At 43.2% G+C, this 14,911-nt stretch overlaps 1 protein-coding gene across 7 annotated transcripts in view; it reads right to left on the bottom strand.

Annotated features, from left to right (window-relative positions):
- LOC139226496 (general transcription factor II-I-like) overlaps nt 1–14,911 on the bottom strand; it is a 208,328-nt gene that overhangs the window by 181,433 nt on the left and 11,984 nt on the right. For all 7 annotated transcript variants that reach the window (XM_070857315.1, XM_070857313.1, XM_070857316.1 and 4 more), the window contains exon 2: nt 9,027–9,090. The gene's annotated coding sequence lies outside the window, so the exon portion shown is untranslated. The remainder of the gene's footprint in view (nt 1–9,026; nt 9,091–14,911) is intronic.

Below are 14,911 nucleotides of genomic sequence, written 5' to 3'. Positions count from 1 at the left end.
CAGACCAGAGAGGCCCAACTGTATTCATGAAGTGACCATGGGTAACACCATAAACAATTCATTAGTATACTAAGGGAATGAGGGGGGAAGAGAGTAGGATGACAGGAAGAGAGATGGAATCTTACAAAGTAACCTGAACTCCATTTAGTGATACTCCAGTGCTCAGAACTTCAAATGATTTATGTAGATTTAACATAAACCAGAGACACGGCATGACAAAAACAGAATGAACGAAACGTTTTCCGTGAAATAATTTGTTCAATTGGCAATTAAAACAAACTATTACAAACTCATTCATAAACTTTATAACTTTGAAACACTGATGGGCTAAAAATCTTTCTCCACCCATTCCCTTCCTCCCCTCCCAAAATAGGGAAAAAGAGACTTCCAAACATTATACACTACCAAGTTTTAACGTGAAAAAATGAGCTATGCAAATAATACTGCAAATTATCATACAACTTGTAACTAATTTTAAGTTAGTGTTCATTACTGTCATGCCTTTAATAGCAAGACAAAAATTAAGCATGAGCAAAAGCAGAAGTAACTCAACTGATCGTTTCTAATAAGTTTGAAATAAATATATTTTCTTAACCAAATATCATGTGTTTAAGTTGCAAATTTGTGTAAGAAACCGATTTAAGCTACTGAAGGTCAAAATTGCATTAAGGAAAAGCACAAACTCAGCCAGTGAAACCACTCACTGTTCAATACAATTTATTATCATATCTCCAAAACAAACCATTTGGCTCAAGCTGGTCTGAAAGATAAAATCTGCAGGAGTTAGGCTGAAACCAATCATAGCTATTATTTGTACCAGGAAGGGGGATGTACTGCTATCCAACATTCAAACTGATTTACTGAAGCTCTTCATAAACTGAATACTTTGTACTTCGAGTGTAAGTCTTTGGACCCAAACTGAAAGCAATGCAATTTTAGACTGAACCATGAATAAAGCACGGCTGCCACCCTTTGTTCAACCATGTGACCAACTGGGGGCATCTAACCCAATAAATTTTCTTCAACAGGTAAGCAGGGTAAACTTCACTCCTTGTGCAAGAAATTCATTATCGCTCCATTTGGGGGTGGTAACTTTTGAAAGCCAGAAAACAGCGCCAGATGCTAATGCTTCCCAGCTTTAAAGAAAATGGCTTGTGTGCTCCAGGAAGGAAGTGGAGCGCTAAATCAAGCGCTCCACTTCCTTCTTGGAGAACTAAAGGACACAGGCGGGGCCGAGACCTCAGCAGCGCTGCATGGCCGTGTACAACGGAAGGACCATTGCTGCAGGTTCTGCAATTTAAAAATCACCTACCTGGACCACGGCGATCCTGCACAATCAGCCTGAGACTCAGGCAGAGCGTCAGGCTGAATGAGCACGGCAGGAAGAAAACGGCAACAAAGGCAAGGATTTTTTAAAAAATAAACTTTCCTCGGCCACCTCGCCTTTAATTATCGCTCCGGTAGCAGCCGGCCTCCCAATCCACGCCTCCTGCAGCTGCCGCCGTTTTTGCCTGGCGCTGCTGCAGGAGGCAAAAGTGAATTTCAGGTCCGAGGCGGGAGTCGATGACAGCGCCACACCTGGTCGCACCCCCAACCCCCCCCCCCCCCCCCCCCAGGGGTGCTCACGGGAGGCACCCAATTTAATTCCCCCTCCTCCCCCCCAACGTTATCTCTTCTCCCCAAAATGTGGACCATATGCATATACTAAGTCATGACATGGATTTATCAGCCTGCAGGTCATTGAAAACATTTCAAATTCCAGCAGCAATCACATTACAATTGTAAATTAAATGAGATCCCATTGTTGGAGTGCATTTGTTCCATTTTCTTTTGGCTGCGATAGCTATGGATCAGTGAAGTCGTTAAACTTAAATGTGATTTTCAACCATTAAAATCCTGGTCTGTATTGTTACAGGTACAACGTCTCAAATCCAGCAAGCTTGGGACCGAGACCGTGCCAGTTTTGGGATTTTTCCAGATTCCGGACAAGAAAACACACGAGCATCTGAAGAGCGTAAGTATGCTACCGAGACAGACAAACTACTAATGGTAGCGTGGATCCGGTCGCGTCTAGGGTCATTCAACAAGGCCCGGACCGATCGTATGCCATTTAAAATATAGTGGCAAAGCCGGTAACTAGTCCAGCCTGCCGGTTTTTGAACAATAATTACGGATTTTATTTTTCTGAATTTCAAATGGGATTTTCTCAAAAATGTCTGGTTTTCCGACAATTCCGATTTTTGGACAGCTGGATTTGAGACATTGTACAGGTACATGTACTGAATTTAACTTGATATCATCCAAGTTTACCATCATCACAAGCTTACTCTTTGTAATTGCAATAGCCAAATTTCATATTACGAACATCAATTACTTCAAAATTCCCTTTCATAATTAGGTATTATTCAAGGAAACAGCAAATATTAACCGGTACCAGCAAAATTTTAATCAGCATAGTTTTGAAAATGTTCAATTCCTGTTCACCAAACTCAGAACCAGAAAAAATTTCTCACTCCTTTCAAAACTGGCCATGATCAGTTAAATTCAACATGACCGCCAGAATTTCAACTTTTTGATTACTGTAACTTTGAAACCATTTGGTTCATAATCAATTTTAAAGCCACAAACTTCTACATGTAGAATTTTGCTTCTTTCCAAAACTGGGTACACCACTTGAATAATTCAATAGGCCAAGAAATGAGACACTAATTTTATTTGATGACAGTAACTTTGAAGCCATTACCCCAAAGTTTTGGCGCTCTCTCAAAATTTCACAAACTTTTAAATATGCATAAAATTCAAGGCGGCCATCAGCATTTCCTCAATTTTCTTGGGAGCACCACTTCATTTTAAAATTTCACCACTTCATTTTAAAATTTCACCACAAGCATCTTGATGGCCCAAGTTTTTCCCTTCAAAAAAATAGCCAAACTTTCGAACAACCCTAGACAGTTCTATCAGTGAGAAATACAGAATTAATGGCCTTTTGGAAAAAGAAAATCTATCTTGCCCTGTACAAAATAGAACATCCCATAGCTAGCCACAAGGTGACTGGGCACTCAATGTTTCCTTTCTTGACGGTAGCAGGCATCCTCTGAACCAGACATATCTACAGTACTATTCTACCAAAGGCACTGCTGATGATTTACAGTCATGAATGGAATCTATTGGTGATTGGGAGATGTTGGATATATCCCTGGGGCTGGGATTCATTCCACTTAGTTCCAGATAGCTATGCAAACCAATACCCTAATAGATCAAATGTCCTAATGAGAAAGCAAAGGGTAATTTACCAGTGGTCCATACTGGTAAGCGACATGGATTTAGTCAGTAACTCTGCACACACTTGGGGATTCCAAACCATGGCTGTAAATTTGTGCCACAGCTCTCTGAACTTAGCTCAGCGGGCTGTGACCCCATGGGGAGAGAATATGCCCTCTGCATTGGGCAAACAGAAATTCTACAGGTGTAGGTGTCTCAATTGCTTGGTTTGGAACCCAAAAGCCTTGTCAGAAGGGAGAGAAGCCAAGCTGGAAATGGAAGGCAGAAAAGTAATGAGTTGGGAAGGCAGAGGATACAACAGCTAGAAAATAGACAACAAGGCAGTTTGCTAAATGGTATATATTTTAATGCAAGGAGTCTAGGAAATAAGGCAGATGAGCTAAAAGCACAGATAGACACGTGGGATTATGATGTTATAGCCATTACTGAGACATGGATGAATTACAACAAATGTACATTCCTGTCTGGCGTAAAAATAAAAAAGGGAAGGTGGCTCAACCGTGGCTATCTAGGGAAATCCGGGATAGTATTAAAGCCAAGGAAGTGGCATACAAATTGGCCAGAAATAGCAGCGAACCTGGGGACTGGGAGAAATTTAGAACTCAGCAGAGGAGGACAAAAGGTTTGATTAGGGCAGGGAAAATGGAGTACGAGAAGAAGCTTGCAGGGAACATTAAGGCGGATTGCAAAAGTTTCGATAGGTATGTAAAGAGAAAAAGGTTAGTAAAGACAAACGTAGGTCCCCTGCAGTCAGAATCAGGGGAAGTCATAACGGGGAACAAAGAAATGGCAGACCAATTGAACAAGTACTTTGGTTCGGTATTCACTAAGGAGGATACAAACAACCTTCCGGATATAAAAGGGGTCAGAGGGTCTAGTAAGGAGGGGGAACTGAGGGAAATCTTTATTAGTCGGGAAATTGTGTTGGGGAAATTGATGGGATTGAAGGCCGATAAATCCCCAGGGCCTGATGGACTGCATCCCAGAGTACTTAAGGAGGTGGCCTTGGAAATAGCGGATGCATTGACAGTCATTTTCCAACATTCCATTGACTCTGGATCAGTTCCTATGAAGTGGAGGGTAGCCAATGTAACCCCACTTTTTAAAAAAAGGAGGGAGAGAGAAAACAGGGAATTATAGACCGGTCAGCCTGACCTCAGTAGTGGGTAAAATGATGGAATCAATTATTAAGGATGTCATAGCAGTGCATCTGGAAAATGGTGACATGATAGGTCCAAGTCAGCATGGATTTGTGAAAGGGAAATCATGCTTGACAAATCTTCTGGAATTTTTTGAGGATGTTTCCAGTAAAGTGGACAAAGGAGAACCAGTTGATGTGGTATATTTGGACTTTCAGAAGGCTTTCGACAAGGTCCCACACAAGAGATTAATGTGCAAAGTTAAAGCACATGGGATTGGGAGTAGTGTGCTGACGTGGATTGAGAACTGGTTGTCAGACAGGAAGCAAAGAGTAGGAGTAAACGGGTACTTTTCAGAATGGCAGGCAGTGACTAGTGGGGTACCGCAAGGTTCTGTGCTGGGGCCCCAGCTGTTTACATTGTACATTAATGATTTAGACGAGGGGATTAAATGCAGTATCTCCAAATTTGCGTATGACACTAAGTTGGGTGGCAGTGTGAGCTGCGAGGAGGATGCTATTAGGCTGCAGAGTGACTTGGATAGGTTAGGTGAGTGGGCAAATGCATGGCAGATGAAGTATAATGTGGATAAATGTGAGGTTATCCACTTTGGTGGTAAAAACAGAGAGACAGACTATTATCTGAATGGTGACAGATTAGGAAAAGGGAAGGTGCAACGAGACCTGGGTGTCATGGTACATCAGTCATTGAAGGTTAGCATGCAGGTACAGCAGGCGGTTAAGAAAGCAAATGGCATGTTGGTCTTCATAGTGAGGGGATTTGAATACAGGGGCAGGGAGGTGTTGCTACAGTTGTACAGGGCCTTGGTGAGGCCACACCTGGAGTATTGTGTACAGTTTTGGTCTCCTAACTTGAGGAAGGACATTCTTGTTATTGAGGGAGTGCAGCGAAGATTCACCAGACTGATTCCCGGGATGGCGGGACTGACCTATCAAAAAAGACTGGATCAACTGGGCTTGTATTCACTGGAGTTCAGAAGAATGAGAGGGGACCTCATGGAAACGTTTAAAATTCTGACGGGTTTAGACAGGTTAGATGCAGGAAGAATGTTCCCAATGTTGGGGAAGTCCAGAACCAGGGGTCACAGTCTGAGGATAAGGGGCAAGCCATTTAGGACCGAGATAAGGAGAAACTTCTTCACCCAGAGAGTGGTGAACCTGTGGAATTCTCTACCACAGAAAGTAGTTGAGGCCAATTCACTAAATATATTCAAAAGGGAGTTAGATGAAGTCCTTACTACTCGGGGGATCAAGGATTATGGCGAGAAAGCAGGAATGGGGTACTGAAGTTGCATGTTCAGCCATGAACTCATTGAATGGCGGTGCAGGCTAGAAGGGCTGAATGGCCTGCTCCTGCACCTATTTTCTATGTTTCTATAAAGGGCAGGAATGGCAGCTCAACATTCCTGGTTACAGGGTTTTCAGGCAAGATAGAGAGGGGGTTAAAAAAGGAGGGGGGGGGGGGTGTCGCAGTATTGATTAAAGAAACAACTACAGCTTTGAGGAGGGATGAAGGATCATCAAACGAGGCCATATGGGTTGAACTGAAGAACAAAAAAGGTGCAACTACACCGCTGGGAGTGTACTATAGACCCCCAAATAGTCTGAGGGAGATAGAAGAGCAAACTTGTAGGCACATTTCTGACTAGCACAAAAGCAATATGGCAGTAATAGTAGGGGATTTTAATTGTCCTAATATTAACTTGAATACCATCATTGTAAAAGGTACAGAGAGCACAGAATTTCTAAATTGCATTCAGGAGAACTTTTTTTAACCAATACGTAACAAGCCCAACAAGGGGGGGGGGGCAGTTCTGGATTTAGTGTTAGGCAATGAAGCTGGGCAGGTAGAAGGAGTAGCAGTGGGAGAGCATTTTTGTGGTAGTGATCATAATTCAGTTAGCTTTAGCATAATTATGGATAAAGACAAAGAAAAAGACAGGAGTAGGCCGAGAAGTGATTTAGCAAAAGTGGACTGGAGACAGTTACTTAAAGGTAAATGAGTGCCAGAGCAATGGGAGGTATTCAAGAGGGAGGTTCATGGAGTTTGCCTTCTGTATGCCTTCTTAACCACGTTATCTACCTGGCCTGCTACCTTCAGGGATCTGTGGACAAGCACTCCAAGGTCCCTTTGTTCCTCTACACTTCTCAGTGTCCTACCATTTAATGTGTATTCCCCTGCCTTGTTAGCCCTCCCCAAATGCATTACCTCACACTTCTCCAGATTGAATTCCATTTCCCACTATTCTGTCCACCTGACCAGTTCATTGATTATCTTCCTGCAGTCTACAGCTTTCTTCTTCATTATCAACCACACAGCCGATTTTATATCGTCTGCAAACTTCTTAATCATACCACCTACATTCAAGTCCAAATCATTGATATATACCACAAAAAGCAAGGGACGTAGTACTGAGCCCTGCTCAAATGGAAACGTCCTTCCAGTCACAAAAACACCCAACCATTACCCTTTGCTTCCTGCCTCAGCCAATGTTGGATCCAACTTGCCACTTTGCCCTGGATCCAACTTTCGTGACCAGTCTGCCCCATGTGGGACCTCCTTGCTGAAGCCCATATACACTACATCAAACGCACTACCCTCATCGACCCTCCTTGTTACCTCCTCAAAAAATTCAATCAAGTTAGTCAGACACAACTTTCCCATGCTGACTGTCCTTGATTAATCCATGTCTTTCTAAATGATCCTGTCCCTCAGTATTTTTTCCAATAATTTTCTCACCACCGAGGTTAAGCTCACTGGGCTGTAATTATTTGGTCTATCCCTTTCTCCCTTTTTAAACAAAGGTACCATGTTAGCAGTGCTACAGCACCACACCTGTAGCCAGAGAGGATTGTAAAATAATGGTCAGAGTCTCTGGTATTTCCTCTCAACAGCCTAGGATACATTTCATCCAAGCCTGGGGATTTATCCACTTTCAAAGCTGCTAAACCACTTAATACTTCCTCTCTATGTTTATTTCATCTAATGTTTCACACTCCTCCTTCCTGATTGCAATGTCTGCATCACCCCTCTTTTGTGAAAACAGATGCAATGTTCATTAAGAACCATATCCACTTCTTCCGCCTCCACACAGATTACCTTTATGGTCTCTCATAGGTCTTATTCTTTCTTTAGTTATCCTCGTGCTCTTAATGTATTTATAAAAATTCTCTGGGTTTTCTTTGATTTTGCTTGCCAAAAATGTTTCATGCTCTCTCTTTAATTTCCTAATTTCCTTTTTAATTGCACCCCTGCACTTTCTATACTCCTCTAGAGTTTCAGCAGCATTAAGCCCTCGGTATCTGTCATAAGCTTCCCTTTTTTTCTTTACCCTACAGTGTATGTCCCTTGACATCCAGGGAGCTCTAGATTTGTTAGTCCCACCCTTTTTCTTCAAGAGAACATACTTGCTCTGAAACCTCAATCTCCTCTTTGAATGCCTCCCACTGCTCCAACACTGATTTATCTTCCAGTAGCTGTTTCCAGTCCACAATGGTTTAGCAAAATTAGCTTTTCCCCAATTGAGAACTTTTATTCCTGGTCTATCTTTGTCCTTTTCCATAACTACCTTAAATCTAACTGAATTATGATCACTAGCACCAAAATGCTCTCCTACTGATACCTCTTCCACATGCCCAGCTTCATTCCCTAAAAGTAAATCCAGAACCACCCCCTCCCTTGTTGGGCTTGCTACATACTGGTTGAAAAAGTTCTCTTGAATGCATTTTAGGAATTCCACACCCTCTATACCTTTCACACTAATTTTATACCAATTAATATTAGGGTATTTTAAATCCCCTATTTCAGTCCTGTAGTTTTTGCACTTCTCAGAAATTTTCCGAGAAAGTAGTTGGTAGAAGGATTAAAGGGGAGATGAGGAAATATTTTCTCACCCAGAGGGTGGTGGGAGTCTGGAACTCACTACCTGAAAGAGTGATAGAGGCAGAAAACCTCACATTTAAAAAGTACTTGGATGTGCATTTAAAGAGCCATAATCTACAGGGCTACGGACCTAGTGCTGGAAGGTGAGATTGGGCTCAATCGGCACGGACACGATGAACTGAATGGCCTCCGTCTGTGTCTTAATTTTTCTATGATTCTATACCCAGCTGACCAAAATAGAATAATTGTACAAGCAGTCCAATTTAGTAACCATAACATTCGATAAACATATGTACATATTAAAACTCATTATTCCCTAATAACGCATCAACATTACCTTACTCGCCACTTTCCTTTATTAAAGCTGCTTCTACATCAGCCTATGAGATATGATGTCCTCAATGTGGTGCATGACATGCTGGATCATTCCATATTTAGCATAAAGCTATAAAATCATCAACTGAGCAATGAAATTATCACCGATAAGAGACAATTTACCCAAAGCAACCCAGCGTCTGATAAAAGAAAATCATTTACAAAGCACAATAAAATGCCAATAAAGTTTGAGCTATTGAGGCGACAAGTTATTATCCACAGACCATTAGAGGAATAGTGCCATATTAAGCATTCCATCATCACTTGGGGATAAAAATCTTGGCAAGTAATACCTATATCCATTCTACTTTTATTTAAAAAGCTTACCTTTTTCTTACTCCTGATGTTTTGTTCCGTCGTGGTGAATTGGATCTCCCACCCCTCACCAGGTCTGTGAAAAAAGTCAAACAGCAGGCATACTTTGACATAACCATAACCTTTCAACTTCACAAAATAGTGGTTGGCAAAAGCAGACTAAAATGTGTATCACAGTAATAGATTAGGGATGCATGTAATAAAAGGTACAGCAGTTATCATGGGCGACGTTAATCTACATATAGATTGGGCTAACCAAATTGATAGCAGTACGGTGGAGGAGGATTTCCTGGACTGTATTAGGGCCGGTTTTCTAGACCACTATGTCGAGGAACCAACTAGAGGGCTGGCCATCCTAGGCTGGGTGATGTGTAACGAGAAAGTATTAATTAGCAATCTTGTTGTGCAAGGCCCCTTGGGGAAGAGTGACCATAATATGGTAGAATTCTTTATTAAGATGGAGAGTGACACAGTTAATTCAGAGACTCGAGGTCCTGAACTTAAGGAAAGGTAACTTCGAGGGTATGAGAGGTGAATTGGCTAGGATAGACTGGCGAGTGATATTTAAAGGGTTGACGGTGGATAAGCAATGGATGAACTTCAACAATTGTACATCCCTGTCGGGAGTAAAAAATAAAACGGGGAAGGTGGCTCAACCGTGGCTAACAAGGGAAATTAGGGATGGTGTTAAATCCAAGGAAGAGGCATATAAATTGGCCAGAAAAAGCAGCAAACCTGAGGACAGGAGAAATTTAGAATTCAGTAGAGGAGGACAAAGGGTTTAATTACAAGGGGGAAAAGAAGAATATGAGAGGAAGCTTGCTGGGAACATAAAAACTGACTGCAAAAGCTTCTATAGATATGTGAAGAGAAAAAGATTAGTGAAGACAAACGTAGGTCCCTTGCAGTCAGAATCAGGTGAATTTATAATAGGGAACAAAGAAATGGCAGACCAATTGAACAATACTTTGGTTCTGTCTTCATGAAGAAAGACACAAATAACCTTCCGGAAATACTAGGGGGACTGAGGGTCTAGCGAGAAGGAGGAATTGAAGGAAATCCTTCTTCGTCAGGAAATTGCACTAGGGAAATTGATGGGATAGAAGGCCGATAAAATCCCCGGGGCCTGATAGTCTGCATCCCAGAGTACTTAAGGCAGTGGCCCTAGAAATAGTGGATGCATTGGTGATCATTTTCCAACAGTCTATCGATTCTGGATCAGTTCCTATGGACTGGAGGGTAGCTAATGTAACACCACTTTTTAAAAAAGGAGGGAGAGAAAACAGGGAATTATGGACCGGTTAGCCTGACATCAGTAGTGGGGAAAATGTTGAAATTATTAAAGATGACGACTACGTGTGCGGGAAGTGTGTCCACCTCCGGCTCCTGACGGTCCGCGTTGCGAAATTGGAGCTGAGGGTGGATTTACTCTGGAGCATCCACGATGCTGAGAATGACGCGAGTATCACGTGTAGTGAGTTGGTCTTACCGCAGGGAAAGGGTCCACAGCCAGATAGGGAATGGAAGACCAGCAGGAAGAGTAGTGCAAGGAAGGTAGTGCAAGGAAGGTAGTGCAGGGGTCCCCTGTGGTCATCCCCCTGCAAAACAGATACACCGCTTTGGGTACTGTTGAGGGGAATGACTCATCAGGGGAGGGCAGCAGCAGCCAAGTTCATGGCACCGTGGCTGGCTCTGCTGCACAGGAGGGCAAGAAAAAGAGTGGGAGAGCGATAGTGATAGGGGATTCAATTGTGAGGGGAATAGATAGGCGTTTCTGCGGCCGCAACCAAGACTCCAGGATGGTATGTTGCCTCCCTGGTGCAAGGGTCAAGGATGTCTCGGAGCGGGTGCAGGACATTCTGAAATGGGAGGGAGAACAGCCAGTTGTACATTGGTACCAACGACATAGGTAAAAAAAGGGATGAGGTCCTACGAAACGAATTTAAGGAGCTAGGAGCTAAATTAAAAAGTAGGACCTCAAAAGTAGTAATCTCGGGATTGCTACCAGTGCCACGTGATAGTCAGAGTAGGAATCGCAGGATAGCGCAGATGAATACGTGGCTTGAGCAGTGGTGCAGCAGGGAGGGATTCAAATTCCTGGGGCATTGGGACCGGTTCTGGGGGAGGTGGGACCAGTACAAACCGGACGGTCTGCACCTGGGCAGGACCGGAACCAATGTCCTAGGGGGAGTGTTTGCTAGTGCTGTTGGGGAGGATTTAAACTAATATGGCAGGGGGATGGGAACCAATGCAGGGAGACAGAGGGAAACAAAAAGGAGACAAAAGCAAAAGACAGAAAGGAGATGAGGAAAAGTGGAGGGCAGAGAAACCCAAGGCAAAGAACAAAAAGGGCCACTGTACAGCAAAATTCTAAAAGGACAAAGGGTGTTAATAAAACAAGCCTGAAGGCTTTGTGTCTTAATGCAAGGAGTATCCGCAATAAGGTGGATGAATTAATTGTGCAAATAGATGTTAACAAATATGATGTGATTGGGATTACGGAGACGTGGCTCCAGGATGATCAGGGCTGGGAACTCAACATTCAGGGGTATTCAACATTCAGGAAGGATAGAATAAAAGGAAAAGGAGGTGGGGTAGCATTGCTGGTTAAAGAGGAGATTAATGCAATAGTTAGGAAAGACATTAGCTTGGATGATGTGGAATCTATATGGGTAGAGCTGCAGAACACCAAAGGGCAAAAAACGTTAGTAGGAGTTGTGTACAGACCTCCAAACAGTAATAGGGATGTTGGGGAGGGCATCAAACAGGAAATTAGGGGTGCATGCAATAAAGGTGTAGCAGTTATAATGGGTGACTTTAATATGCACATAGATTGGGCTAGCCAAACTGGAAGCAATACGGTGGAGGAGGATTTCCTGGAGTGCATAAGGGATGGTTTTCTAGACCAATATGTTGAGGAACCAACTATGGGGGAGGCCATCTTAGACTGGGTGTTGTGTAATGAGAGAGGATTAATTAGCAATCTCATTGTGCGAGGCCCCTTGGGGAAGAGTGACCATAATATGGTGGAATTCTGCATTAGGATGGAGAATGAAACAGTAATTTCAGAGACCATGGTCCAGAACTTAAAGAAGGGTAACTTTGAAGGTATGAGGCGTGAATTGGCTAGGATAGATTGGCGAATGATACTTAGGGGGTTGACTGTGGATGGGCAATGGCAGACATTTAGAGACCGCATGGATGAATTACAACAATTGTACATTCCTGTCTGGCGTAAAAATAAAAAAGGGAAGGTGGCTATCTAGGGAAATCAGGGATAGTATTAAAGCCAAGGAAGTGGCATACAAATTGGCCAGAAATAGCAGCGAACCTGGGGACTGGGAGAAATTTAGAACTCAGCAGAGGAGGACAAAGGGTTTGATTAGGGCAGGGAAAATGGAGTACGAGAAGAAGCTTGCAGGGAACATTAAGGCGGATTGCAAAAGTTTCTATAGGTATGTAAAGAGAAAAAGGTTGGTGAAGACAAACGTAGGTCCCCTGCAGTCAGAATCAGGGGAAGTCATAACGGGGAACAAAGAAATGGCAGACCAATTGAACAAGTACTTTGGTTCGGTATTCACTAAGGAGGATACAAACAACCTTCCGGATATAAAAGGGGTCAGAGGGTCTAGTAAGGAGGGGGAACTGAGGGAAATCTTTATTAGTCGGGAAATTGTGTTGGGGAAATTGATGGGATTGAAGGCCGATAAATCCCCAGGGCCTGATGGACTGCATCCTAGAGTACTTAAGGAGGTGGCCTTGGAAATAGCGGATGCATTGACAGTCATTTTCCAACATTCCATTGACTCTGGATCAGTTCCTATGGAGTGGAGGGTAGCCAATGTAACCCCACTTTTTAAAAAAGGAGGGAGAGAAAACAGGGAATTATAGACCGGTCAGCCTGACCTCAGTAGTGGGTAAAATGATGGAATCAATTATTAAGGATGTCATAGCAGTGCATCTGGAAAATGGTGACATGATAGGTCCAAGTTAGCATGGATTTGTGAAAGGGAAATCATGCTTGACAAATCTTCTGGAATTTTTTGAGGATGTTTCCAGTAAAGTGGACAAAGGAGAACCAGTTGATGTGGTATATTTGGACTTTCAGAAGGCTTTCGACAAGGTCCCACACAAGAGATTAATGTGCAAAGTTAAAGCACATGGGATTGGGGGTAGTGTGCTGACGTGGATTGAGAACTGGTTGTCAGACAGGAAGCAAAGAGTAGGAGTAAACGGGTACTTTTCAGAATGGCAGGCAGTGACTAGTGGAGTGCCGCAAGGTTCTGTGCTGGGGCCCCAGCTGTTTACATTGTACATTAATGATTTAGACGAGGGGATTAAATGCAGTATCTCCAAATTTGCAGATGATACTAAGTTGGGTGGCAGTGTGAGCTGCGAGGAGGATGCTATTAGGCTGCAGAGTGACTTGGATAGGTTAGGTGAGTGGGCAAATGCATGGCAGATGAAGTATAATGTGGATAAATGTGAGGTTATCCACTTTGGTGGTAAAAACAGAGAGACAGACTATTATCTGAATGGTGACAGATTAGGAAAAGGGAAGGTGCAACGAGACCTGGGTGTCATGGTACATCAGTCATTGAAGGTTAGCATGCAGGTACAGCAGGCGGTTAAGAAAGCAAATGGCATGTTGGCCTTCATAGCGAGGGGATTTGAATACAGGGGCAGGGAGGTGTTGCTACAGTTGTACAGGGCCTTGGTGAGGCCACACCTGGAGTATTGTGTACAGTTTTGGTCTCCTAACTTGAGGAAGGACATTCTTGCTATTGAGGGAGTGCAGCGAAGGTTCACCAGACTGATTCCCGGGATGGCGGGACTGACCTATCAAGAAAGATTGGATCAACTGGGCTTGTATTCACTGGAGTTCAGAAGAATGAGAGGGGACCTCATAGAAACGTTTAAAATTCTGACGGGTTTAGACAGGTTAGATGCAGAAAGAATGTTCCCAATGTTGGGGAAGTCCAGAACCAGGGGTCACAGTCTGAGGATAAGGGGTAAGCCATTTAGGACCGAGATGAGGAGAAACTTCTTCACCCAGAGAGTGGTGAACCTGTGGAATTCTCTACCACAGAAAGTAGTTGAGGCCAATTCACTAAATATATTCAAAAGGGAGTTAGATGAAGTCCTTACTACTCGGGGGATCAAGGGTTATGGCGAGAAAGCAGGAAGGGGGTACTGAAGTTTCATGTTCAGCCATGAACTCATTGAATGGCGGTGCAGGCTAGAAGGGCTGAATGGCCTGCTCCTGCACCTATTTTCTATGTTTCTATGAAATAGCAGCGCATTTGGAAAGCAGTGACAGGATCGGTCCAAATCAGCATGGATTTATGAAAGGGAAATCAAGCTTGACAAACCTTCTAGAATTTTTTGAGGATGTAACTAGTAGAGTGGACAAGGGAGAACCAGTGGATGTGGTGTATTTGGACTTTCAAAAGGCTTTTGACAAGGTACGACACAAGAGATTGATGTGCAAAATTAAAGCACATGGTATTGGGGGTAATGTATTGACGTGGATAGAGAACTGGTTGGCAGACAGGAAGCAGAGTCGAGATAAACGGGTCCTTTTCATAATGGCAGGCAGTGACTAGTGGGGTGCTGCAGGGTTCAGTGCTGGGACCCCAGCTATTTACAATATACATCAATGATTTAGTTGAAGGAATTGAGTATAATATCTCTAAGTTTGCAGGTGACACGAAGCTGAGTGGCGGTGTGAGCTGTGAGGAGGATGCTAAGAGGCTGCAGGGTGACTTGGACAGGTTAGGTGAGTGGGCAAATGCAGTATAATGTGGATAAATGTGAGGTTAAACACTTTGGTGGCAAAAACATGAAAGCAGATATTTATCTGAATGGCAGATTAGGAAAAGGGGAGTTGCAACGAG

The sequence above is a fragment of the Pristiophorus japonicus genome, chromosome 16 (genome assembly GCF_044704955.1).
Source record: "Pristiophorus japonicus isolate sPriJap1 chromosome 16, sPriJap1.hap1, whole genome shotgun sequence".
NCBI lineage: Eukaryota > Metazoa > Chordata > Chondrichthyes > Pristiophoridae > Pristiophorus > Pristiophorus japonicus.
The sequence above is the reverse complement of the archived record's forward strand: the minus strand, read 5'-3'. Positions and strand labels throughout refer to the sequence as shown.